The sequence below is a fragment of the Schistocerca cancellata genome, chromosome 2 (assembly GCF_023864275.1).
Source record: "Schistocerca cancellata isolate TAMUIC-IGC-003103 chromosome 2, iqSchCanc2.1, whole genome shotgun sequence".
NCBI lineage: Eukaryota > Metazoa > Arthropoda > Insecta > Orthoptera > Acrididae > Schistocerca > Schistocerca cancellata.
Window position 1 is genome coordinate 1,113,672,601 of NC_064627.1, and position 25,809 is coordinate 1,113,698,409.

General features: G+C 43.5%; 1 protein-coding gene across 1 annotated transcript in view; it reads left to right on the forward strand.

Annotated features, from left to right (window-relative positions):
* LOC126163136 (uncharacterized) overlaps nucleotides 1–25,809 on the forward strand; it is a 240,768-nt gene that overhangs the window by 85,535 nt on the left and 129,424 nt on the right. The window contains exon 2 of the mRNA XM_049920062.1: nucleotides 19,945–20,013. The gene's annotated coding sequence lies outside the window, so the exon portion shown is untranslated. The remainder of the gene's footprint in view (nucleotides 1–19,944; nucleotides 20,014–25,809) is intronic.

The following is a 25,809-nucleotide window of genomic DNA, read 5'->3' on the forward strand; positions in this document are numbered from 1 at the left end:
GGGCCAAAATTCTCACGAAATAGGCATCAAACGAAAAAACTACAAAGAACGAAACTCGTCTAGGTTTTAGGGGGGCACCAGATAGCGCTACGGTTGCCCCGCTAGATGGCGCTCTCATAGGTCAAACGGATATTAACTGCGTTTTTTTAAATAGGAAACCTCATTTTCATTACATATTCGTGTCGTACGTAAAGAAATATGAATCTTTTAGTTGGACCACTTTTTTCGTTTTGCGATAGATGGCGCTGTAATAGTCACAAACGTATAATTACGTGGTATCAGGTAACATTTTCCCAGTGCGGACAGATTTGCTTCGTGATCCATTAGCCGTGTTAAAATGGACCGTTTACCAACTGCGGAAAAGGTCGATATCGTGTTGATGTATGGCTACTGTGATCAAAATGCCCAACAGACAAGTGCTATGTATGCTGCTCGGTATCCTGGACGACATCAGCCAAGTGTCCGAACCGTTCGCCGGATAGTTACGTTATTTAAGGAAACAGGAAGTGTTCAGCCACATGTGAAACGTCAACCACGACCTGCAAAAAATGATGATGCGCAAGTAGGTGTTTTAGTTGCTGTCGCGGCTAAGCCGCACTTCACTAGCAGACAAATTGCGCGGTGTTGGGAATGCTACATCAACATCGATTGCACCCGTACCATACTTCTATGCACTAGGAATTTCATGGCGAAGACTGAACGTCGTGCACAGTTCTGCCACTAGGCACAAGAGAAATTACGGGACCATGACAGATTATTTGCACGCGTTCTATTTAGCGACGAAGCGTCATTCATCAACAGCGGTAACGTAAACCGGCGTAATATGCACTATTGGGCAATGGAAAATCAACGATTGCTGCGACAAGTGGAACATCAGCATCCTTGGCGGCTTCATGTATGGTGCGGCATTATGGGAGGAAGGATAATTGGCCCCTATTTTATCGATGGTACTCTAAATGGTGCAATGTATGCTGATTTCCTACGTATGTTCTACCTATGTTACTACAAGATGTTTCACTACATGACAGAATGGCGATGTACTTCCAACATGATGGGTGTCCGGCACATAGCTCGCGTGCGGTTGAAGCGGTACTGAATGCGTATTTCATGACAGGTGGATTGGTCGTCGAAACACCATACCATGGCCGCACGTTCACCGGATCTGACGTCCCCGGATTTATTTCTGTGGGGAAAGTTGCCAGGATATTTGCTATCGTGATCCACCGACAACGCCTGACAACATGCGTCAGCGCATTTTCAGTGCATGTGCGAACATTACGGAAGGCGAACTACTTGCTGTTGAGAGGAAATTCGTTACACGTATCGCCAAATGCATTGAGGCTGACGGAGATCATTTTGAGCATTTACTGCATTATTGTGGTATCTACAGGTAAACAGGCTGTAACAACATGCAATGTCAGAAATGAATAAGTTCAGAAAGGTACGTGTATCACATTGGAACGACCGAAATCAAATGTTCAAACGTACCTACGTTCTGTATTTTAATTTTAAAAACCTTCATGTTACCAGCTGTTCGTCTAAATTTGTGAGCCATATGTTTGTGACTATTACAGCGCCATCTATCACAAAGCGAAAAAAGTGGTCCCACTAAAACATTCATGTCTTTACGTACTACAGGAATATGTAATAGAAATGGGGGTTCCTATTTTTATAAACAATCAGTTGATATCCGTTTGACCTATGAGAGCGCCATCTAGCGGGCTAACCATAGTGCCATCTGGTTTCCCACTTCAAGCTAGACAAGTTTTCGTTCTTTGTAGTTTTTTCGTTTGACGCTTATATCGTGAGATATTTGGCCCGGTCACGATTAATGGACTATCCTGTATACTCAAACGTTGACCCTAATATCCAGCGTCTTATTTCCATTCCTTCGTGATGAAGAAAGGTGATAGAGAGATTGAATGAAGGTGCAGCTGCGATGTGACCACCTCGCTGGTCAAGGCAGGGGGCAGGCGCCGCTTCCCCGGCGCGCCGACCGCCTCCGCCGCGGCCGGGCCTTGCCCACGCCGAACGCCGTGATCCAGGCCGCGGCGTGCCAGCGCCGTGACGTCACGCGGCGGCGCGGCCTTGGCGCGTCCGCTGGCGCGCCTGCGCACAATCGCGGCTGTGCCCATCTGGCCGCTGGCGGCTTACAGGGCACTCGCGCTACAGCCGGAAATTGCAGCGGCAACGGCGCGGCGTAGCGCTGCGGAGTCGTTCCAGGGCTGCGTAATTCTTTTATTGTGCTACAGCTCACCTCTTAGGGAAACTGGAGCAGATACAGGGTCTTTCAAAAATGACCGGTATATTCGAAACGGCAATAAAAACTAAACGAGCAGCGATAGAAATACACCGTTTGTTGCAATATGCTTGGGACAACAGTACATTTTCAGGCGGACAAACTTTCGAAATTACAGTAGTTACAATTTTCAACAACAGATGGCGCTGCGGTCTGGGAAACTCTATAGTACGATATTTTCCACATATCCACCGTGCGGAGCAATAATATGGCGTAGTCTCTGAATGAAATTACCCGAAACCTTTGACAACGTGTCTGGCGGAATGGCTTCACATGCAGATGAGATGTACTGCTTCAGCTGTTCACTTGTTTCTGGATTCTGGCGGTACACCTGGTCTTTCAAGTGTCCCCACAGAAAGAAGTCACAGGGGTTCATGTCTGGCGAATAGGGAGGCCAATCCACGCCGCCTCCTGTATGTTTCGGATAGCCCAAAGCAATCACACGATCATCTAAATATTCATTCAGGAAATTAAAGACGTCGGCCGTGCGATGTGGCCGGGCACCATCTTGCATAAGCCACGAGGTGTTCGCAGTGTCGTCTAAGGCAGTTTGTACCGCCACAAATTCACGAAGAATGTCCAGATAGCGTGATGCAGTAATCGTTTCGGATCTGAAAAATGGGCCAATGATTCCTTCGGAAGAAATGGCGGCCCAGACCAGTACTTTTGGAGGATGCAGGGACGATGGGACTGCAACGTGGGGCTTTTCGGTTCCCCATATGCGCCAGTTCTGTTTATTGACGAAGCCGTCCAGGTAAAAATAAGCTTCGTCAGTAAACCAAATGCTGCCCACATGCATATCGCCGTCATCGATCTTGTGCACTATATCGTTAGCGAATGTCTCTCGTGCAGCAATGGTAGCGGCGCTGAGGGGTTGCCGCGTTTGAATTCTGTACGGATAGAGGTGTAAACTCTGGCGCACGAGACGATACGTGGACATTGGCGTCATTTGGACCGCAGCTGCAACACGGCAAACGGAAACCGGAGGCCGCTGTCAGATCACCTGCTGCACTAGCTGCGCGTTGCCCTCTGCGGTTGCCGTACGCGGTCGCCCTACCAAAATCATGAAAAGTTCAATTTTTACTTTTTTGCGTTTTCTGAATCTGCAGACTATTACCTTTTAATAGACATATAATTTATTCAATTCCGAAGACTACAACTATTTTTAAATTTTTTTTGAAATGTGTTCTACATGGGCGTGACCCACTGTGGCGCTGTTAAACTGCTGTCAAATGGTGTTATTATTAACGTCTGTGTTCATCAGGTACATTTTAGTGATGTGAGATAAAGTATGTGTTGTGGCTAACCTGTGATGGTTCAATATATATCGCTGGTGTGATTGTCGATTGTTTCATGTTTATTTACTCTGTTGTTATCTCGAAAATATTTGTAATTAATTCTGTTTCTTGAGTCTCTGTTTTGTTGAAGTATAATAATGAGTAAAAGTAAAGTTGCTGTTGCGACTTTCAATGATGGCAACATTGTAAGGTGCAAGCTATTTAGAAATATGGGAATGAAGATAGGTTCTAACATGGTACGAGCGATGCTTGCTTTAGACAAGGAACGCCTTCGGGCTGCAGACAGGGCTGTAAAGAGTCTAGAAATACAAGCAAGAGTAAACAGGAGGAGGAACAAGAGGAAGCTGGAGGAGGAGTTTGCAGAGGATGAAGATAATCCATCCTATGGACCTGGAATGCACTAAAAAGTTAATCCAATCTTTGTCGCTCGATTCCCAAAACTTTTATTTTCTCATACTAATTACATGTTTTCTAAGGATCATCCAAACATATTTGTTTCAAACATTCAGTAAATGTTACACAGTACCTTCTGCATAATTTAACACAGCCTTTTTCCAAAAACTGTATATTTTTGAATATATAAATAAAAAATTGCAAAAAAAATGTTGTGAATTTTCATTACAATTGAAAAAAAAATCATCTTTAATAACTGAACTAAAATTTTGTAAAATCCCTCTGTTAAGTTGTAGCCCATATTCCAATAAATAATCTGTAAAAATTTCAACTTCCTACCTCAAATACTTTGTGAGGAAAGATGTAATTTATAAGCGTTATTTTAACATTGCAAGTATAGGGCGTTCCGGAGCCCCTTAAGGGGGGTAGGACGTCAAACGGGCCGACTTGGAGCAGGAGAGGCACCACACGACGTTTTAATTTCCTCTGTCTATACTTTTACAAATAAGTTCATAAAACTTTGTCAGCATGACCAGGAAGGCTTCAGGATTCACGCTCATACCAGTGGAAATTAAAAAGTATAACAAAATAAATTTTTTTTACGTGTGAAATTTCATCATTTTTTTCACTTACTATTGGCTCCATTCGTTGCCTTAGGTACACTTTTCTTCATAAGTAAGGGAGATTCTTCGATGAGTTTTGCACAGCATACAAACCATACTTAGAGGTGTATGACACTCTACAATTTTCCAAATCTATTAAAAACTGTGCTAAAAATTGAGATAATTAAACATAAAATTTGAGTTACTTCTAAACATGAAGTTTAAAATGTAACAGCTCATTCATTTTTTCGTTAATTAAATAAATTCTAGAGTTTCATACACCTGTATATATGGTTTGTATGCTGTGCAAAATTCAACGAAGAATCTCTCTTACTTGTGAAGAAAAGTGTACCTATAGCAACAAATGCAGCCAATAGTAAGTGAAAAAATGATGAAATTTCACACGTAAAAAAAATTTATTTTGCTATACTTTTGAACTTACATTGCTATGAGTTTGAATCCTGAATCCTTCCTGGTCGTCTTGACAAAGTTTTATGAATGTATTTGTAAAAGTATAGACAGTGGAAATTAAAACGTCGTGTGGTGCCTCTTCTGCTCCAAGTCGGCCCGTTTGACGTCCTACCCCCCTTAAGCTATTTAAGGAATCACGGAAAGCATAAACCTGGTAGCTGGACGGGGATCTGAACCGAGGTCCTCCCGAAAGCACGACCATTGTTTACCACCTTCCTCGGTAATTTTCATGTAGAATTTGATCCTTGGCTAGCGTACAGTACTCTGGTGCAAAGGTCTTTAACACACCCTCATCTAATTAATATAAATTAAGTAATTGGGACTTCCTACCATACCCAAAGAAACTCAAATATTTTTCCTATTAGCCTCTCCTACAAATTATCTGGTTGTTTAATTTCGAGGACTGACAGTTATCGTTGACTGCTTTGCAAGTAACTATATTTGTTGTAAAGTAACATGACAAGTAGTTTGTGTACTGTTAATACATCGTCCCAGCAGACCCCCCCCCCTCTCATACTAACATTTCAAAATATTAATAACTACCATCTTCAGAGAGTATACATACTATCACATCAAACAATATTTAGAAGATGGTACTTCCCACGTTTTTACCTTATTCTTTGTGTCTTATTTTCCTGCTAAGTAATGCGTAAATAAAAGTCATCTCCGTAGCCGAGGTGAAAACAAAGGGGGGGGGGGGGGAGAAGGGCGGTGGTGGTGGTGGTGGAAAGGTCGGTAATACATGACTGTCAGGTGGCGCTCGACTCAGAGGTAAGTCGGTTCGAATCCTGCTAGTGGATGAAATTTTCAGAGCCAATGTTTGGCCGGCAACGGGAGGAGAGGTGGTGGCCTTAAAGTTCCTGGCCACCAGCTTCTGTGCCAGTGTCCGCTATTAAATTCCAGACCTCATCGCAGTGTCTCATGGAGTCAGTATGTTACAATTTTGACGGTAACCCGTCAATCGGATTAAGACGATATACTCGGCGGTCTGCCTGATGCTATTCGAGAGTAAGCTATACGATGGGCAGCAGGTTTGACCCTCTGTTTTCTCTCATGATCATCATCATCATCATACAACACAAACACAACGCTACACTACAGACATCTACACCCACCTGCAATCCATTCATGCACATCCGACGCAATCCGCACATACCCCAACGAAGTGGGTCACTGTGCACAGAGGAAGAACTCCATTTCCGACTGGCGGTTCACCCCAATCCGCAGGGTATCCTAGATAACATTTTCTTAACGTAGAAGTTTATTTTTCTCATGCAATATAGCTGGCATATTCATTACTGACACAATTTTCATTACGGTCCTCTTTTTTTTTTTTTTTTACTCACATTCTTATTTATGAAATGTGTAATATTTTTCAAAACTGGTTCAAATGGGTCTGAGCACCATGGGACTTAACTGCTGAGGTCACCAGTCCCCTAGAACTTAGAACTACTTAAACCTAACTAACCTAAGGACATAACACACATCCATGCCCGAGGCGGGATTCGAACCTGCGACTGTAGAGGTCGTGCGGTTCCAGACTGAAGCGCCTAGAACCGCTCGGCCACATCGGCTGGCTAATATTCGTCCAAATATTGCTATACCCAAATGCTGTTTTTTCTGCCTATTGTGAGAGCTGTTTTCTTTCTGTGTTTTTTGGGAGAACAGTCGTAGGAAAAACAAATCCCTAGGCAGTCTTCGCATGTGTACCAAAAACAGAGTTAACAGTGAAACTAAGATTAACAAGAGACCAAAGCTCAACTATCATTTCATACGAGTGAGCGCGGCGAAAATTAATTAACTTTTCGATGTTAGCAGAGGAGGCCGTAACTCCTCGCTATCGTCGTTTCCGTGGTTGCAAATTCTTCAGCATGCATGCAATGTACAACGCTACACTCGACACGAACAACTGATAACTGACGTCACCGACCAGGTTGGCGGCTGATTTATGCACTGGCACGTAACGCGCGCCCATCACGAGTCACTCTTGTGTGATTGGCCGAGGGAATAAAAGGCAGCGAGAGAGAATTATTCGCCGGATATGGAAGATGTCGAGCATATCGCCGTTCGCAGATACTTATTAGTGCTAAGCCTGGATACTATTCTCAGAGTTCTGTGTGTCCACTCGTTCTCACCAAGCCGACCTTAAACACATCAAACTGAAAGAACACACACAGGTCGCAATGAAAACGAGATATGTAAATGTTTGCAAATTTGTTGTTGTGTAATAACTTGATGTTGACCACGGACGTTGTAACTGGCACCGACAAGGACTGACCAAACCGGGGATCCTCAAACCGTCGAACGCGATCGATCAGTCGATCGCCACAGCCTTATGGGTCGATCTCTCAAAACCTGTGAGGCAGTACAGTAAATCTGTCACCACTGTCTCCGCCTCTTTCGTTTCCATCTGAATTTCATCGTCTTTAACGCTCATACCCTGCAACAGTCTTTCCTCCTGCTACTACTACTCCCGAATTGTAACTTGGGAATGTGTCATGAGCGGCAGGAACAAAGAAAATGGTTTAAATGGCTCTGAGCACTATGGGACTTAACATCTTAGGTCATCAGTCCCATAGAACTTAGAACTAGTTAAACCTAACTAACCTAAGGACATCACACATATCCATGCCCGAGGCAGGATTCGAACCTGCGACCGTAGCGGTCGCGCGGTTCCAGACTGAAGCGCCTACAACCGCTTGGCCACAACGGCCGGCAGGAACAAAGGTCCGTCTACACTAGGCAACCCGAACCACTGTTTTCGAGCTTCCACAAATCAACAATGTGCATTACGGAGGTAACGATCTCTTAAACACTTGATTTTGTGCCGTGCGGGATTAGCCGAGCGGTCTAGGGCGCTGCAGTCATGGACTGTGCGGCTGGTCCCGGCAGAGGTTCGAGTCCTCCCTCGGTCATGGGTGTGTGTGTTTGTTCTTAGGATAATTTAGGTTAAGTAGTGTGTAAGCTTTAGGGACAGATGACCTTAGCAGTTAAGTCCCATAAGATTTCACACACATTTGAACATTTGAACTTGGTTTTATCGAAACTAGGAGTGCTGTTCATATTGACGAGAGAGCAAGATTACTCACAGCTGTATGATCTGAGCTGGTTGTTGCATTTGGCATTTGTAACTGGATGCAACACTTAAACTGATTGAGCTAAACAAAGAACTCCAAGGAAAAGCCCAATCTGTCATAGTTTTTATGCCTCCTGTAAAGTCTTTAATGCAAAAACTTGATCTTTGGATAGCGCGGTTACAGAAATTAAAGGTGAAACATTCTCCTGAAATTCAATCTGAACTGACTGATCAGCAAACATTGGATCAATAAGCTGCAAAAAAAGTACGTGACCAACCTGACAGCACTGAAGTCAGAGTTTGAAAACCGATTTTCAGATTTCAAGGGAACTGAACCTGTTCTGGCTTTCATAGCTCAACTTTCCAAAAAGTTGATGTGAAACATGTCTGAAGTAAAATTAGTATTCTCTTCTCTTGTTGCGAACCTGAACTTGAAGAGGAAATAATTTGAGTTCGAAATGAATTCTCCTTAAAGTAACAATGCAGTGAACTTAAATTTTTGGAAATTACTGAGATTAAAAACTTACCCTAACGTTGCAAATGTGGCATCGTATGATTTTCGTTGTCTGGATCAGATTATCCATGTGAGGCAGTGTTTTCAATGACGAACATAGTGAAATATAAGTATGGAAATAATCTAACTAATCCTCATCTTTCAGACTGTGTAAGATTGGCTCTGACTAATTATTGTTTTGTGTTTTAAGTCATCAGATCTCTAAATGGACTAAATTGCATGCAGCAGATGTCAAGCCCAAAAAGTCTGAGCACCCCTGCCACTAAACCAACGTCTGCCTATGTCTCGTCATTAAGAGATAAAGTTTATAACGCAGACTAACGTGCTTGTAAAAGCAACTAGAAAATTTAGGACGTCATCTTATGTTCGGTATAGATCTTTAGTAAACGACGCACAGAAAAAACAAAAATAGAAAAGGTTCCACTAGCCACATTCTTCCAGCTGCTTTTCTCCAAACCCACCTTAGGCACTGAATATTTACTGCACACCGTACTGAAGATTTTCATAGTGTATAAAACTGTTACCACCAAGGACTTCCTGTACTTTAGGAACTAGATGCATGTTAGAAACTGCTATTTCTGAAAGGTATCGAAGATGGATGATATCGAAATGGCTCTCACAAGAGTCTTTTTCTTCCCCTTTGCTATTTCGCAACATACACTTACGGCAATGAAAGTAATAGAACATGGAGCATTAGACCGAAATTTATCAGATTTTATGGAAATATTCATCACATAACGGATATTAAATTGAACTTTCTTTGTGTTCGGAACTGACGTCCATCATCAACATCAATATATGGTGTGACTCGCATGGGCAACAATAAAATTTTCTATCGCTTGCCTCACTGGAGCAAATGGCTTCTGAATGTCATTTCTAGAAACGTAATGCCGTGCCTGAAAAGCATATTGTATCAGTTAATGAAGATTGATGGCTGGAGGCTAATATGAGATTATGTCTTCCCGTCACGTACCAGACATACTCTATGGGTGACAAATCAGGGCTCCGGACAGACCATTTAAGGCTCTGCACCTTTCTCAAGGAAACTGTCGTGCCAGTGTGCGGTCTTGCATTAATTTTGTGATAAAACGTGTGACAACAGGGTTTATCGTTCTTACCACATACGGGAGAGCAGAGCATTCAACCTTCCTTCCCTGGTCACAACCAATAGCCTACCAAACCGTGATTCCAGTAGTTTGAGATGTCTGGGTCTCGAGAATCGAGGCTTTCTGTGACCTTTCGCAAGGTCGTCTAAGGACGCGTTGACGTCGATTAGAGCAACACAAACAGAAGCGAGAGTTGAAAGCTGAACACCACAGAATGCCACTGTGTCCCAGTTGACTCTGACCTCACCATGTACGTCTCTGTACCCTGTGGTATGCGGTTAGCAGTAAACGACGCAGGGCAACTGGATGAGGCTGCCATATATATATATATATATTATTAACTGTACGGGACAGCTACGAAGAAAATCTGCTATCACCCTCGGGGGCAAAGACCGTCTTCACATCCACTAAAACGACTTGAGGATCCTGTTTAACTGGAACCGAAACGGGTTAACAATGACTTTTCGTGAGTGGAGTATGAAGATGATGATCATGATGATGGCTTTTACCATCGATATTTATGTTAGGAAATTGCATTTCAAAGATAACAAAAAGCCATTATTATTTATATAAAACTAGTACAAAAGTAGTTAAAAGTAAGAACACTATCAAATTTAAAACAATTTAACATTTCCCAAAACTACTTCATGCGTAGAACAAACTTCATGCAGTCATTCATGTTTGTTTATTTACATATTTGCACTGGTGTGAATTAAAATCCATGGAGAAGAAATAAAAACTTTGAGGTTTGCCGATGACATTGTAATTTTGTCAAAGACAGCAAAGGACCTGGAAGAGCAGGTGAGCGGAATGGACAGTTTCTTGAAAGGAGGATATAAGGCGAACATCAACAAAAACAAAACGAGGATAATGGAATGTAGTCGAATTAAATCGGGTGATGCTGAGGAATTAGATTAGGAAATGAGATGCTTAAAGTAGTAAATGAGTTTTACTATTTGGGGAGCAAAATAAGTAATTATGGTTGAAGTAGAGAGGATATAAAATGTAGACTGGCAATGGCAAGGAAAGCGTTTCTGAAGAAGAGAAATTTGTTAACATCGAGTATAGATTTAAGTGTCAGGAAGTCGTTTCTGAAAGTATTTGTATGGAGTGTAGCCATGTATGGAAGTGAAACGTGCACGATAAATAGTTTAAACAAGAAGAGAATAGAAGCTTTCGAAATGTGGTGCTACAGAAGAATGCTGAATATTAGATGGGTAGATCACATAACTAATGAGGAGGTATTGACTAGAATTGGGGAACAGAGAAATTTGTGGCACAACTTGACTAGAACAAGGAATCGGTTGGTAGGACATATTCTGAGGCATCAAGGGATCACCAGTTTAGTACTGGAGGGCAGTGTGGAGGGTAAAAATCGTAGAGGGAGACCAAGAGATGAATACACTAAGCAGATTCAGAAGGATGTAAGTTGCAGTAGGTACTGGGGGATGAAGAAGCTTGCACAGGATAGAGCAGCATGGAGAGCTGCATCAAACCAGTCTCTAGAATGAAGGCCACAACAACAACAACCATCGTATCTTAGTAAATACGTCTTACATAACGCTACACATCGTGACTTAGCTTATTGCTTAAAAAGCAAAAAGATGATACATACTGGAAATAACTTCGCCTCTTACATATCGTTATGATGCTTATACTGCAACAAAAGTAATTACTGTGTTACACTGTCCAAGAAGTAAACGCTTCTCTTGGCTTTCAGTTAAGGCATCTAAACGTATGGGCCTGCACCGCTAATGAAAGGATATTTGCGAGACCTACAATGGCAGCATAGTTTCTATAACTATACAACAGCAGTTAGTGTCTCATTTCGGTCCATTTCACTTAGTTAAGTCGATTAGGTCCACTTAAGAGGTGTCTTCTGCTCACGTCGTAACAATTACGAGAGAAAATATTCCTCTCTTAACGACCTTGACATTAAACGGACGTAGAACATTCGACCATTAGTCGCTCCCGGTTCATCTGAACCAATTGAACTCATCCTCACTCCGTTTGCAGTCATCTTCACGACGTATTCTTCGTTAGTTTTCGCGAGAGATAAAAAGTTTTGCCTTTTTAAAAGTACTTGTGAAGAGTTGCATCTTAAACTTTTCAAAAAGTTCCTCAAAACTGTCTTTAAAATTCATAAAAAATAATTAATTTCGAAGTAGCTAATTGTCCTTAGTTCCTCCAGTTCGCGGCTCCCAAGGTCAAAACCTCAGAAACGAACAAGTGGAGGAAGAGGTGAAACGTGATCTAAAACTGTATGTGCGATGAGAAAAGTAGAAACGTATAACAGCATGCAGACTGCATTTAAATTCTTCACTCACTTTGGATGTTTACACTGGAGACGAAGTGTGTATTACTTTAAATAAGAAATCATTTGCATGTTAGATGGATACTTTATTATGAAAGTTGTCACGTTGGTTACCAACTAACAATGCTACATAATGCGCTGTTGGTACATACATGAAGTGTCCATCACCTCATGTTAATGGTAGATTTTATTGCCTTCGTTCCCTTTCGTCCTCGCGCCCATCGCTACAGTTGCATTATGCCCCCTACAGATTCCTATTCACGAAGCGTGAAATTACATTCTTGAAGACCGAATATCTTCTTCTGTTTAAAGAATTTAGAAGCAAATGGCTTATTGCCGTCGACGAGATATAGTGTCCATTCATTTCCAAATTTCATTCCGGAGTTTGGCGCATTTTAGGGTTCGTTCTTTCCCCCCAAAACCCAGCGAACTGAGAATGGGGCGGATGGTTTCCCAGTAGGGTGTGTCAGAAGATGGTTCAAATGGCTCTGAGCACATGGGACATAACATCTGAGGTCATCAGTCCCCTAGAACTTAGAACTACTTAAACCTAACTAACCTAAGGACATCACACACATCCATGACCGAGGCAGAATTCGAACCTGCGACCGTAGCAGTCGCGCGGTTCCAAACTGAAGCGCCTAGAACCGCTCGGCCACAGCGGCCGGCTGTGTCAGAAGAGATTACCGCTTTCGGTGTTTACCTTACAACTGAGATCTTTTTTCTGAACGGGGCCACCGGGACTTTTTTTTTTTTTTTTTGTGGAGCAATACACTCATAAGCCAAAACATTATGACCTCCGCCCATTGCAACGTTGGATGCCGCCAGGTGCCGTCGGTAACAAAAGTATGCAAGCGGAGAAGACACGGAAGGGGGATCACCCTAGCGAAGATATGGGCCGCAAATGGGGAAATCCATTGAGATAAGCGACTTCGACAAAGGGCTGATTATTATCGATTAATAATAATAATAATAAAGACTCGTGAAAGAGTATCTCGAAAACGGCGAAACTGGTCGAATGTTCTCGTGCTACTGTCGTGAACATCTACGTAAAGAAGTAGAACTACAGTCAAACTACCACTAGGTGCTGAATGGTTGGACGTCCAAAACGCTTCAAAGAACGTGGGGTTTGGAGGCTTGTCTCATTTGTAAAGTAGGATAGATAGTGATTTGTGGCATCTCTGCCTAAAGAACATAATGCTGGTGTACGCGCAAGTGTTCCGGAGCACACTGTCCATAGTACATTGTTGAACATCGCAGCAGACCATCTCTACGCGTTCTCTTGTCGACCAACGACATCACCAATTACGACTGCACTGGGCACAGGACCATCGGGACCCGATCGTCGATCAATCGAAACGTGTCCGCTCTCCGGGTGAATCATATTTCTGCTACACTAAGTCGATAGTCGTCTCCACAAACACTGCCACCGATATGAACGGCGGCTCGAAACGTGCAGCGCGCCACGGAAGCAGGCAGGTGGGGGCAGTATTACGATACGAGAGGCATTCTCCTGCCCGTGCACGGGACCTGTGGCAGTAACCGAGGACAAGTTGGCAGCTGCAAACCACGTACGTCCCTTCACACTTGATGTCCCCCCCGCCGGCCGCTGTGGCCGAGCGGTTCTAGGCCCTTCAGTCCGGAACCGCGCTACTGCTACGGTCGCAGGTTCGAATCCTGCCTCGGGCACGGATGTGTGTGATGTCCTTAGGTTAGTTAGGCTTAAGTAGTTCTAAGTCTAGGGGATTGAAGACCTCAGGTGTTAAGTCCCATAGTGCTCAGAGCCATTTGAACCATTTGATGTCTCCCCGACGGTGATGTCATCTTTCAGCAGTCTCCGAGGAGACAGAACCGTGCTCCAGTGCTTTGAGGAGCGTTATTTTGAACTTACCTTGACGACTGGGCAACGAAATTCGCCTTATGGAAATCCTATGGAGCCGATATGGTTCGCTATCGGACGCCATCATCATGTACGCGAATCAGCGGCCCGTTATTTGCCCGAATTACAAGACCTGTGCATAGACATCTAATGCACCATACCTCCACAAACCTGCCAACCAACTGTCGGATGCCTGATACGCAAAATCAGTGATGTATTTTGTTCCAAAGACGGAGAAACAGGCTACTAAGCAGGTGATCATAATGTTTTTGTCTCATCAGTGTATGTCGCAGACACAAGTATGCGGGCCTACAATGTGAATGTGTACTTTTTCTGTGTATGGAGGATTACTTTCTCGACATGTGTTGCAGGGTATTGTTATATCTGATATCCTGGTCGGGCTTGTGTCGTCATCCTGAGCCTATTATCTACGACAAACTCTTTCTACATCTACATCTACATCCATACTCCGCAAGCCACCTGACGGTGTGTGGCGGAGGGTACCTTGAGTACCTCTATCGGTTCTCCCTTCTATTCCAGTCTCGTATTGTTCGTGGAAAGAAGGATTGTCGGTATGCCTCTGTGCGGGCTCTAATCTCTCTGATTTTATCCTCATGGTCTCTTCGCGAGATATACGTAAGAGGGAGCAATATACTGCTTGACTTCTCGGTGAAGGTATGTTCTCGAAACTTCAACGAAAGCCCGTACCGAGTTATTGAGCGTCTCTCCTGTAGAGTCTTCCACTAGAGTTTATCTATCATCTCCGTAACGCTTTCGCGATTACTAAATGATCCTGTAACGAAGCGCGCTGCTCTCCATTGGATCTTCTCTATATGTTCTATCAACCCCTATCTGTTACGGGTCCCACACTGGTGAGCAGTATTCAAGCAGTGGGCGAACAAGCGTACTGTAACCTACTTCCTTTGTTTTCGGATTGCATTTCCTTAGGGTTCTTCCAATGAATCTCAGTCTGGCATCTGCTTTACCGACGATCAACATTATATGATCATTCGATTTTAAACCACTGCTAATGCGTACTCCCAGATAATTTATGGAATTAACTGCTTCCAGTTGCTGACCTGCTATTTTGTAGCTAAATGATAAAGGATCTATCTTTCTGTGTATTCGCAGCATATTACACTTGTCTACATTGAGATTCAATTGCCATTCCCTGCACCATGCGTCAATTCGCTGCAGATCCTCCAGCATTTCAGTACAATTTTCCATTGTTACAACCTCTCGATACACCACAGCATCATCTGCAAAAAGCCTCAGTGAACTTCCGATGTCATCCACCAGGTCATTTATGTATATTGTGAATAGCAACGGTCCTATGACACTCCCCTGCAGCACACCTGAAATCACTCTTACTTCGGAGGACTTCTCTCCATTGAGAATGACATGCTGCGTCCTGTTATCTAGGAACTCCTCAATCCAATCACACAATTGGTCTGATAGTCCATGTGCTCTTACTTTGTTCATTAAATGACTGTGGGGAACTGTATCGAACGCCTTGCGGAAGTCAAGAAAAACGGCATCTACCTGTGAACCCGTGTCTATGGCCCTCTGAGTCTCGTGAACGAATAGCGCGAGCTGGGTTTCACACGACCGTCTTTTTCGAAACCCATGCTGATTCCTACAGAGTAGATTTCTAGTCTCCAGAAAAGTCATTATACTCGAACACAATACGTGTTCCAAAATTCTACAACTGATCGACGTTAGAGATATAGGTCTATAGTTCTGCACATCTGTTCGACGTCCCTTCTTGAAAACGGGGATGACCTGTGCCCTTTTCCTATCCTTTGGAACGCTACGCTCTTCTAGAGATCTACGGTACACCGCTGCAAGAAGGGGGGCAAGTTCCTTCGCGTACTCTGTGTAAAATTGAACTGGTATCCCATCAGGTCCAGAGGCCTTTCCTCTTTTGGGCGATTTTAATTGTTTTCTGGGGGAAGGGGGCTTTTTTCAGCCTGAACTGACGGTCTGGTCTTTGCCGAATCCTTCTAAATAGGTTGTGACCGGAAACTATACTGCTGGCTTACAGGGCGAGTAATCTCTTCATGATGGCCGGTGTTTCCAACGTCCATGGCAGAAAAATTCCTGGAAATGTCGCCAAGAAGCAGCAGTTTACACACGCTCTATTAGTGGGAGCATGAAATGGCCGATGGAAATACCCATATTCTACTCCTGGACCGGACTGGCAGGAAGTCCTCAATGCTAAATAATTTGGGGGAGTGGCTTGGAGGTCACGAAATCGAGAAGCCGGCCGGCAGCGCTCATGAGGTTGAGTCGTGGGCGCTCTGGGGCGGAAATGGTCTTCTAAACTGGTGTCAGGACGAAAGTGTGGAGTTAGTGATCCTTCGTGATCGATGAGGTTGCATTTCCAGCACAGAAGGACTATGAGGGATTCCAAAGTGCATTCCCGTGCCCGGACGTCCAGTCTGCAAAGGCACTTTCCTGTTTTTCATGGGCCGGCAGGAGTGGCCGAGCGGTTCTAGGCGCTGCAGTCTGGAACTGTGCTACCGCTACGGTCACAGGTTCGAATCCTGTCTCGGGTATGGATGTGTGTGATGTCTTTAGGTTAGTTAGGTTTAAGTAGTTCTAAGTTCTAGGTGACTGATGACCTCAGAAGTTAAGTCCCATAGTGCTCAGAGCCATTTGAACCATTTTGTTTTTCATGGCGAGTGTTGCCGATCGGTTCTAGGCGCTGCAGTCTGGAACCGCGAGACCGCTACGGTCGCAGGTTCGAATCCTGCCTCGGGCATGGATGTGTGTGATGTCCTTTGGTTAGTTAGGTTTAACTAGTTCTAAGTTCTAGGGGACTAATGACCTCAGAAGTTGAGTCCCATAGTGCTCAGAGCCATTTGAACCATTTTTTGTTGCCGATAAGACGGCGTGAACTTTTCTTATTCGGTAGAAAGACGTTTTTCAGATCACACCGTGTATGCAAAAACTAGCTGGAGGTTATATTGAATAGAAGTTGGCTAAGGTTGATTGTTGCTACTGAATTTCGTTTGTTTCCTTGCATACTTGAGTATAGTGTTCTTCAGTGATCCTTCCCCCCCCCCCCCCCCCCCTATTAACTCTGAACGATATTCCTGTTTTACTGCTGTGGTGACTCTCGGTGGGAGTTGCTGTTAGGCAGTTGGAGGCGGTGCACTGAACAGTCAACGGTGAACATAGTCATGTTCAGTGGTCGGGTCTAGAATCTTCTGTCCTTATGGAAAGTAGTTGGATAACTACAGGGCTCTTGTATTATTGACTTCAGAGCTGTAAGAAGTTTAACCGTGACTCGCGCGTCAAATCGAGACTGGCGACCTATATTTAGAATAGTATTGGTACACTCAGATTAAAATTACTATGTGATTTCAGACTGCAGTGCCAGGGGGCAGTGTTGTCGGCGTACGGCCAGCCACGCTTTGCAAAGCGATCCATGTAACAAGCAAAGCAGGCAGCACGGAGAGCAAATTGAGCTCGAGAAAAAAAACTACGTTTGGCTCGCGGCTGTCCCGAACCACTCGATTCGCTGGAACCTCGATCATAAAGTAATTTTAATCGGAGTATAGTGTAACAACAGATAATTAATCTGAATGCGTCAATAAACGTTTACTGTTACATCTGTGGAGCAGTAAGTCGTGCAGTTTTTGTATCGCTAAGCGCACGGCGCCCACTGCGTCATTTGTGACTACCGCCGCAAATGGGACTTGGTGCGACGTTGCGGAAGCTCCGAGGAAAGGACGAAAGGAACGTTTCGTTACCTGCCACTGAATGCACGCTGTGTTGGAACGTAACAGATTATTTGTGTAGTGTTTAGAATAGGCTGACAGTCGTAATGCCATTATACGCTTGCCTACATGCACACCCATGCGTTTGCTGTCGTTACGGTGCTTCTGCGCAGACATCGGTCGCCACCTCATGGTGAAACCTCCCGCCCTGTGTGAGACCTTCTGTCTTACAGCCCATCAACGCCATTTCTCGTACACCAACAAAGTGCCAAACTCTTCACTAACCTTGCGCCTCACTACCCAGCAAGTGATCTAAGTGCGTCATTCGATAACGATTGTAGCTCAGGAAATGTGATGATACGTTCGGGCTATTAGATGACACACGTATGTGATGTGTTCTGCTAACGATGAAAAGTACAACCACGAACTGTCGCTAATAGTCGGACAGTTGCCTAGACGTGAAGAATGGACCACACTAGGATACAGGGGGTTCAATAGTAAAAAAATCGAAGACTGTGAGTAACACAAAACACAGAAAAAGCTCACTTACTGGAGTCTAGGAGTGTCGTCGATTTTCATCAGCTTCTGACGGCTAGAAAAGAAACTCTCCCACAAAATAAATCCCTTTCACGGGGAGGCCACCCCTTTAATCTTTTTGTCAGCCTGGTCTAACACACAGCCGGAGTGGCCGTGCGGTTCTAGGCGCTACAGTCTGGAACCGAGCGACCGCTACGGTCGCAGGTTCGAATGGCTCTGAGCACTATGGGACTTAACTTCTGAGGTCATCAGTCCCCTAGAACTTGGAACTACTTAAACCTAACTAACCTAAGGACATCACACACATCCATGCCCGAGGCAGGATTCTAACCTGCGACCGTAGCGGTCGCGCGGTTCTAGACTGTAGCGCCTAGAACCGCTCGGCCACTCCGGCCGGCTCACAGGTTCGAATCCTGCCTCGGGCATGGATGTGTGTGATGTCCTTAGGTTAGTTAGGTTTAATTAGTTCTAGGTTCTAGGCGACTGATGACCTCAGAAGTTAAGTCGCATAGTGCTCAGAGCCATTCGAACCTTCCCTAAATCATTCCAGGCAAATGTCGGGATGGTTCCTCTGACAGGGCACGGCCGACTTCCTTCCCTAATCCGATGAGACCGATGACCACGCTGTCTGGTCTCCTTCCCCAAAACAACCAACCAACCAATCATTTGAACCATTTTTTTCTAACAAACAGGGCACGACAGTTTACCGCTGAAGATATTCTGTACGTCACAAACGACACTTATAGAACGAAGCTGTTTTCGCTTACAATACCCGCGCATTACATAAAAATGAATAATCAACTAACACAAAAAAGTACCTATAAGCCGGCCGGAATGGCCGAGCGGTTCTAGGCGCTACAGTCTGGAACCGCGCGACCGCTACGGTCGCAGGTTTGAATACTGCCTCGGGCATGGACGTGTGTGATGTCCTTAGGCTAGTTATGTTTAAGTAGTTCTAAGTTCTAGGGGACTGATGACCTAAGCAGTTAAGTCCCATAGTGCTCAGAGCCATTTCAACCATTTTTTGAAGTACCTGTAAATACAACCCCTGGGCAGTTTCTTGGCTAGTCTTGCGGTAGTTTAGCGCTGTTAACACAAGATATCCACCACAATGACGCTTATACTTTCTAGTTAACCACCAATAATTAACATCTCCAGATAATGTAACATCAAAAACCTCTCAGAAAGAGCATGGCAACACAATGTAGGTCGAAAACTCGTTATAGAGGTCACCGAACATATCGGTACTTACAATCTGTGTTCAGTTTGGATTGCATAATTCACTGAATCATTCTATACAATTAAAGCGTTTCGCCATCATCAGTTCTACACTACTATAAATCTTGACTTGATAAATTAAATTTATTGTTTTTATTTTTCAATTCTGACAATGGACTTAGCCGTAACGTGTGAACTATATAAGTAAATTTGCAAGTTGCTATCTACACTGAACGTTGACTATAAATAGTGCAGCAATTTCTTAAAGCGTCAGAGAATTATCATTTTCTCATAAGAATAGTGATAAACGTTTGAAATCAGCCGAAGGTCATGGAGCAATAATCGGTTCAAATATGATACATGTAGTGTACTATATTGTTATTATTGTAAGTACTATTGTTATTGTGAATGTTGTTATAATTGTTATTATTAAAGTCTTTTGTAGCAAGTAAATAATAAGCACAGATTATATAAGAGCTAAAAGCGTTTAACTTGTAATAAATTTGTTTTAGGTCTTCGCTGTGCCACTGTAAGACTGACATCGCCATCCCAACGCTCCCGCTTGAATCGTTGATACCAAGGTATTTGCATCATACAACTAACTATGTACTTCTCATTATGCTTTAAACTAAGGAGTTGGTTTTCAGCTGCGACTCCATTGTAGTTGCATACTGACAGACAACTATCGGCAGCTGTAGCAACATTTATTTGCATTAAAACTTTCTGACTGTCCCAACAGTACACACCTCGCACGAATATCTCCGAAATAAGACTGCTTGCGAAAAGCAATGGCCACTTTCAACCCTCGTACGATGGTATATGAATACCTTCACAGGCTCAAATGAATCATCGCTAACGCTATAGTTAAGTGTTATAGCGGATTTCTGTATCTCTCAGCATGTGTCTATATAAAATTTTACCAAAACGTCACCCGTAACGTTTGGTATGCTGTGCAGGATGATACACTGACCAGGTTTAAAGTGAGGACCACTGACCGCCAATTGTGATTTGCGTTTTGTTGGAAGTTATAAGTTTAATGATGGTTTATATGCGATGATGAGCGCATATTTCACATTTCGTCGAAAACGCTAACATCAGCTCTCAGTATAGTACAGAACAAAATAGATTCAAAATTTAGACATCCAGGATGATGGCAAAGTGTACAATGGGGTTGCAAAGATCAATGTACGTCACCAAATAAGTGCTGTTCCGTGTTTAGCACAACAGTCGCTTTGCGAATTCGGGCTATGCCATGGAAACAGTATACAGCATAATCGACATATTAACCTACAGAAAACAGTCAAGAGGTTTCTTATCTGATAACCATGTGGCTCTGAAACAAACAACTCCATCGATATATATATATATATATATATATATATATATATATATATATATATACAGGGTTATTACAAATGATTGAAGCGATTTCACAGCTCTACAATAACTTTATTATTTGAGATATTTTCACAATGCTTTGCACACACATACAAAAACTCAAAAAGTTTTTTAGGCATTCACAAATGTTCGATATGTGCTCCTTTAGTGATTCGGCAGACTTCAAGCCGATAATCAAGTTCCTCCCACACTCGGTGCAGCATGTCCCCATCAATGAGTTCGAAAGCATCGTTGATGCGAGCTCGCAGTTCTGGCACGTTTCTTGGTAGAGGAGGTTTAAACACTGAATCTTTCACATAACCCCACAGAAAGAAATCGCATGGGGTTAAGTCGGGAGAGCGTGGAGGCCATGACATGAATTGCTGATCATGATCTCCACCACGACCGATCCATCGGTATTCCAATCTCCTGTTTAAGAAATGCCGAACATCATGATGGAAGTGCGGTGGAGCACCATCCTGTTGAAAGATGAAGTCGGCGCTGTCGGTCTCCAGTTGTGGCATGAGCCAATTTTCCGCGGGCTACGCGTGAAACTTGCCCGCACGCGTTCAACCGTTTCTTCGCTCACTGCAGGCCGACCCGTTGATTTCCCCTTACAGAGGCATCCAGAAGGTTTAAACTGCGCATACCATCACCGAATGGAGTTAGCAGTTGGTGGATCTTTGTTGAACTTCGTCCCGAAGTGTCGTTGCACTATTATGACTGACTGATGTGAATGCATTTCAAGCACCACATACGCTTTCTCGGCTCCTGTCGCCATTTTGTCTCACTGCGCTCTCGAGCACTCTGGCGGCAGAAACCTGAAGTGCGGCTTCAGCTGAACAAAACATTATGAGTTTTTCTACGTATCTGTAGCATGTCGTGACCATATGTCAATGAATGGAGCTACAGTGAATTTATGAAATCGCTTCAATCATTTGTAATAGCCCCGTATATATATATATATATATCGATTTATATTTTTACATATTTATATCGATTTATATTATATATTTTATATTTATTTATTTTTATATTATATTTTATATATTTTATTATTATCATGTTTGCATCAGTTGGAGGTGGTGCTCCATCGTATTCCAAACATGTCACCTGTTTAAACCACAGAAATTTCGAAATATGTGTTAAGGTCTTATGGGAGCAAACTGCTGAGGTCATCGGTCCCTAAGCCTACACACTACTTAATCTAACTTAAACTAACTTACGCTACGGACAACACACACACCCATGCCCGAGGGAGGACTCGAACCTCCGACGAGGGGAAACCGCACGGACCGTGACAAGACGCCTTGGACCGCGCGGCTACCCAGCGCGGCTAAACCACAGCGGCGTCACATCAAGCCCTAAGAGACTTTGACATCACCATTTTCAACTTATGCTTAACACATCACCCAGGCCACGTACTTCTGGACACGAGTTCCATCTTCAAAGCCAACAAGTTTTCCGTCCTTCAGACGTTCTGAGTGTTACCGGAGTTGTTTTGGTACAACATGCACGGCTCAACTGCCACTCATAGTGCCGTGCTATAATTTAAGTCTCTTGTACGGTCGGTGTCTCGCATGCAATGACACTTCTTCTAAAATCACCGTCTTCAACACCTTCACATGCGTTATACAGGGTGACTCAAAAAGATAGACCAGATTTCAGTTGTTTGTTACAGAAAAACTATAAAGGGTAGGAACACATTGCGATTTCACTGGCTAGAGGAAGATTCAAAGTTGTGACACAGTTGAGCTCTTGGTTTTTCTAGCAACTTGCGACTACACCACTAGAGAAATCATTTAGTTTGCTGGAATTTGCGCGAAGTCAGTCTGTTCTTAAAGAACAACGTGCTTTCCACTGTCGTTTCAGCTTCCGCTGCATACGCAGATTTATGACAGGCACACAAAATTCTTGGAAGTTGGTTGGTTGCATGTGCAAAGGAAAGATCACTGGTCTGCCACGCACTTCTGATGAAAATTTCGAGCGTATCCGAGATGCGTTCACACGGAGGTCTCGGAATTTATAACGATATGTTTACGTAATGTGTAAACATAAACATACAGTTATAAATGTCCCCGTTCGTAGTCGCTAATTATAACAATATGTTTACTTTTGTGCTGTAACATATAGCTATAATCAGCGGTGGAAACATATTTGCGAACGCCGACCGTGTGCGGCTGTTTCTTGTCGGATCGTCTGATCAGTCGGAAGTTGCATTGCAGAGGAGAGTAAATGCCTATTCAAAATATAATTATTTTGGATAGCTCAACATTAATTTCCTAAGGGACCGTACTTTATCATGCATTTACCAGTAGAATATGGCGCGGAGAAAATATTTCGCCGCATGCAACTTCCGTCCGAACTCGACGAAAGAATTCGTGACTGTGAACTCTCTATTTGGCAGAAACATATAGAAAATTAAATAATTTCATGAAGAAGTGAGACATAGATTCTATAGTAAATGAATAGTCCATACACCAGTTCCATTTAACTCTGAATTTATGGCAATTAATAGACGAACTTACACTGCAATGAAGAATTTAACATGGATGCCGTTTTGACTGGCACTTCTCTTAATGAAAACAATTCCTTTCACGTTTTCACATACACGTCGCACAATAAATCTACTGCTAGGCACTTTTAGTATTACACATTTACTTTACACTAGAACAATATTAATTTTAACAATAATAATACGGCGGCAAGACATGCGCGTCCGACACAAGTTACAGGAGACAAGAGAAGAATGAGTAACTGTTCATCGAGAATATCTCGTACATAAAAAAAAAATGTGCAAAACTGTTCTTCTTCTGTCCGTTTTTCGCGCCGCGGTTTTCAAAGTCAATAACTCACTGCATCTCTGACGGCGCTTCGACAATAAACAAGTTACGTCACAGGTCGTTCACCTTTTACATTCTCGCAACATTATTTGCTACCTGTAGCTGTTGCCGAGCGACTCCTCGATTAGTGAATGATTTAAAATGATAAGGCAATCACATAATGTTACAAATTCTACAAGCCGAGCAGGCCGGCAACTTCAGCTTCGTTAAATAATGATGTGGCGTGTTCTAAATCGAAACATGCCTACGAAGCAACACCTGTATATGAAACCTTACAAGTTGCAGTTACCACAGCAATTGCGTCCTGCTGACCATAAAGGAAGGTACGAATTTTTGCATTTTAAATCTCCTGGGTGTGGAATAGGCCACTTTTTCCTAACGACTCATCTTTCGGGACGATCGACGTTTCATCTGTCGGGTAAACAATTTGGGGGTCACATAGTCCTGGCGTCCTCGTCGAACATGAAATAAGCACACCGAAACTCAATGAGTTTTGCGCCCTTTCCGTTCACAAAGTTTATGAACCTTTCCTGTTGCGGAGGAAACTGACAAGAATGTCACACCCAGACAAGCTACAAAATTGGTTGTATCCTCAACTTCACGAAGATTCCCACGATTTCATTTTTATGCATGACGACGCCCCGACTCATTTTCACTTTGAGGTGCGGCGTTATCTTAACAACAACAGGCTACAATGCTGGATCGGAAGAAGTGACAACAAGATCTGTTTCATTGTTTTTGGCCTCACAGGTCATACCTTGCGATTCTTTTTATTGCGGTGGCGTGGAGGGTTACGTAAAAGACAGAGTCTTTGTCGAGCCTATGACAGCTACTCTTCAGGAGCTGAGAAATCGAACTATTGATGCTGTCGGTGCAGTAAACAGGGACCTGTTGGTCTGTGGAGTGAAACGGGCTACAGTTTCAATGTTTCTCGAGCAACGCAAGGTGCTCACGTTGAGTGTATGGTACAGTGCGTGCGCGAAGGTAAAACTTTGGACTTTCCTCCATCCAGTGCCAAGTGCAATGTGTTCTACCTTTCATAGTTTGTCTATCATAAGCAACTGAAATCTGTTCTTTCTTTTTGAACCACGCTGTATACTAATACTCTTATTTTCTGTACTGAACAAAGTTCGGACATACGCCCATTTTCAACAGTCGTCATGGACAGAAAATAAAAGTATGGCGTCTACATTAGCTGAGTTTCATCATCTCGTGCACCGATGAAACAAAACGTCATGATCACCTGCTTAATAGCCAACTGGTGTACTTTTAGACCGTAATGCCGAAGAGATACTCCCAATGGGTTTCCGGAAGTATGTGACGCCACATGTCTGCGCCTAGGTCACGCAATGTCCGTAAATTAGGGGGCGGTGATTTGTGGGGACGAATCTGGCGCCCGGTAGTGTCCTTCAAGTTTTCCGCCGGGTTCAGATCAGGCGAATTTAGTGACCAAGAAATCAACGGGGGTCCAGTATCATGCTCCCCTGACTACTGTAGCACGATTTTACCCTTGCGAGAAGGACAGTTGCACTGCTGAAAATTGCCACCGCTCTCAGGGAAGACATCAAGCACGAGTGGATGCAAATGGACACCCACAATTTTCATGGAGACCACAGTCCACCACAGCATACTACGAGGTGCATTCAAGTTCTAAGGCCTACGATTTTTTTTCTCTGGGCTGGAAAGAGATAGAAACATGCGCATTGTTTTAAAATGAGGCCGCGTTCATTGTCAATACGTCCCAGAGATGGCAGCACTGTACGGCAGATGGAATTTTACCGCCAGCGGCGAGAATGAGAACTGTTTTAAATACTTAAAATGGCGACGTTTTCCTTACTTGAACAGCGTGCAATCATTCGTTTTCTGAATTTGCGTGGTGTGAAACCAATTGAAATTCATCGACAGTTGAAGGAGACATGTGGTGATGGAGTTATGGATGTGTCGAAAGTGCGTTCGTGGGTGCGACAGTTTAATGAAGGCAGAACATCGTGTGACAACAAACAGAAACAACCTCGGGCTCGCACAAGCCGGTCTGACGACATGATCGAGAAAGTGGAGATGTCATTTTTCAATCCAGAAACAAAGCGCCAGTCAGCTCAATGGAAGCACACAGATTCACCGCCACCAAAAAAATTTCGGGTAACCGCCAGTGCTGAA